Raw genomic sequence first — 3387 nt, 5'->3', positions numbered from 1 at the left:
CTGGCATATTGGTTAGCACACCGGACAAAATGCTTGGCGATATTTCATCCGTTTTTACTTTCCGAGTTCAAATTCTTATACCGATAGAATAAGTACTAGGCTTACAAAGAATAAGTCCTGGGGTCGATTTGCTCGACTAAAGGCAGTTCTCCAGCATGGCCGCAGTCAAATGACTAAAACAAGTAAAAGAGTAACCTAGATATCTGTTTTTAATGCTGCATCGTGGGACTTCCACATCTTTGTCCCTTCTAAATTCTATGTCATTTAAAATAATTGCAACACTATCCACCCATTTTCTTTGCCCCCGCCCCTATTCTTGGGAGAGGCGTGGTGATAGGGTCCCCAAGCACCTTAGTGCATAGGATTCTATCATACGTAACCGACATTATATTGTTTTACTGGATTCCCAAACGTGACCAGCTAAAACTATGGATACTAGCCAACCAACTCATTGTTTATCTAATCCTTGGTCCCCTGCCAGTTGGCATGGTTGGAAGAATAACTTAAATCCTTTCATATGACATTCTAACCACATGCCTCAAATACCGAGCTGTGGAATCACAATGCAGAGAAGCAGCGACTCAACCCGGAGAGATTCTCAGATCCCCGAGGTATGCACTCTGTCGAGTAACCCTTTTCCAGACACTTTTACTCGCGATCAGACTCTTTCTTTCTTTACCCAACATTCACGATTACATATGGGTATAGGCACGCACACTAAATTGAGGATGCCAACTTTGGCTTTTTTTATTAGCTTTTCCTGTTTTGAGGATCGAACACAGGAGCAGTATGGGATCCAGATTTTTGCATTCTAGGATTCAGCCCCACCGAGGACCCCTTCGCTTTTCATCGACTCCAGAATCGTTAAAACAAACTACGTGTTGGGTTTTGCGGTGAATTCCATTGACTGGCTTTTCTCTACTAATTTCTGACCTCGATTCTATGCTAGAAATTTCGTGCTACTCTAAATTTTGGATCAGCCAGAAGCTAAAAGTTATTCATGTATGTAGAGCTCTGTAAGCAAGTGTGTATGTGTCCTTTTGTTAGGTAGGTATAGGATATGCTGGTAGTTTAGTATTATATGTGTGTATATATATATATATATATATATATATATATATATATATATATATATATATATATATATATATATATATATATATGTATGCTCGAAATGAGGATGGACAGCCGACAACTGAAGCGTCGTTCTTTATGTTACTTGTCTTCGTGTTTCATGTTTACGTTTTGTGACGTGGTGTACCCATATATGCACATATATATATGCATATGTCAGTATGTATGTACGTACTTATATGTATGTATATATGCATATATATATACATATATATATATATATATATTTATGTGTGTGTGTGTGTGTGTGTGTGTGTGTGTGTGTGCGTGTGTATTTTATTTATATTATATATATATCTACATATTTTCACACACATCCATACGCACAAACACACACACACACATCCATACGCACAAACACACACACACATATGTAGGTTCAAACAAGAATACATTTTTTTCAAAGCCTTTCCGGATAATATTTCCTTTTCCGGACCAGAGGTGGTCACCTTGATCAACTCATTCTAAATTAAACAAATATTAAATTTATTTAAATACTTAAATAAAATAACAGCAAGAGTACATTAGTCAAATTAGTGCGGATTATAAGCGGTTCCTGACTATCAATATCCGGAAAGCAGGTTCCATACTTGTCCGTATACATGTTGCTTTCATACCTATATATTATTTATACTTGATACACCACCAATCCTTCCACTTATCTCTTCATTCTGATGTCAACTCGTACCAACGATTATGCAACTTTTCATCCACATGGAGCGATCGCTACATACAAGTTAATGAACTGGAATAGATTCACTCCATTACATCTTTGCCCCACGCTGAAACGCACAAACGATAATTTACTTGCTCTTACATATTTAATGCACTAAAGGAAGGTGTAATTGCCACACGAACGTCGAGCTAAACTAGAACGTATCTAGTTAAATCCTAATGTTTTTCGTTGAGTGCTTAGTTTGTATACGGAAAAAAAAATGTTATTCTATAATCTCCACAAAAATTAACATATGGTATTCGGTATTCCATTCCGAGCTGAAGTTCCAAAGCTGTCGCTCTTGGACAAAGCATGAACATCACAAAATACACTTGCTCTTTCACAAATAACATGTTCTCGTATGTTTGTGTCAGAAATCAATGAGAGTGACCTTTATTTTATCGATCTTGAAAGAGAGAATTATATTATTATTAGCGTTTAACACTTATCAATACATCCTGTAGCAATGTCCTGATCTGAACAAATTGTCTGCTCCGCTCATCAGACAAAACCAGACGATGTTAGACGTTTGTATTAATGTTTTTGTTTCATTGTGAATTCGGCCCATTAATTATCCAAAAGCTGCCTGCGACCAGAGGAAGCTAAAATTACGTCAAATATCAGATACTTTACACAAACACAGAGACCATCAATGATAACATCATAGTTTATGGTAGATTGGTGCAGTAACTTTCCACCGGTTTATTAACAACGTCTGAAATATTTAACATGTCTACATGTATGGATGTGTATGTCTGTGTGTGTGTGTGCACGAATGCGTATGTGTGTAAATGTGTGTTTTAGCATGAGAGAGTTACTCTCTGTTTGCCAGGATGTGTATGTGCTGGAGTGAGTTTTGTTTATGAATGTGTATTCAAGAGTTTCTATGGCTGCATGTACGGGACTCCGGACATGTATATGTGCGTGAGTGCGCGCGCACGCGTTTCTGTATGCGTGCTTTTAGGTGAGAAAAGGTTATTTCGGCCTGGCTGTGTGTTTGCATAGGTGAATAGTTTCATGTATCTAATACAATGCGTTGAATAAATTCAATTAACTCAGACATCTTTGCAATTATAAGACAAAACCTTTAAACGATGTCTAAAATAAAAATTTTAAAGAGTTAACTTCAATAATATCAGTTATTGTAATTTTTTTTTAGAAATAACGAGATAGCAACTAGAGTGTTTTTATTTATGTTCCAAGGAATTGGTTTGGTTCCTGTCTTCAAAAATAAAACGGTGGAAACAGTGGACATGTTTCGATCTTCTTGAGTCTCATCAGGGAATTACATGAATTGTGTTCGTTGGCAAGGCATAGAGATAATCATATGTATGCATATATATATACGTACACACACACACACACATACACACACACATTCACTCTCACACTCACACATACACACACACACATACATACATACATATAATTCTTTAACAGAAATAGCATTGAGTAATGTTTCAGTTTAAAATAACATATATATATATATATATATATACATACATACATATATATATATATATATATATATATATATA

At 35.9% G+C, this 3387-nt stretch overlaps 1 protein-coding gene across 4 annotated transcripts in view; it reads left to right on the top strand.

The window, feature by feature from the left end:
- The window catches only part of LOC106870405 (cadherin EGF LAG seven-pass G-type receptor 1), a 535294-nt gene that overhangs the window by 283391 nt on the left and 248516 nt on the right, over positions 1-3387 (top strand). The gene's annotated exons all lie outside the window — the stretch shown is intronic.

Source organism: Octopus bimaculoides, chromosome 4 (assembly GCF_001194135.2).
Source record: "Octopus bimaculoides isolate UCB-OBI-ISO-001 chromosome 4, ASM119413v2, whole genome shotgun sequence".
NCBI classification, from domain to species: domain Eukaryota; kingdom Metazoa; phylum Mollusca; class Cephalopoda; order Octopoda; family Octopodidae; genus Octopus; species Octopus bimaculoides.
Note: the sequence above shows the minus strand (reverse complement) of the source record. Positions and strands in the feature narration are given on the sequence as shown.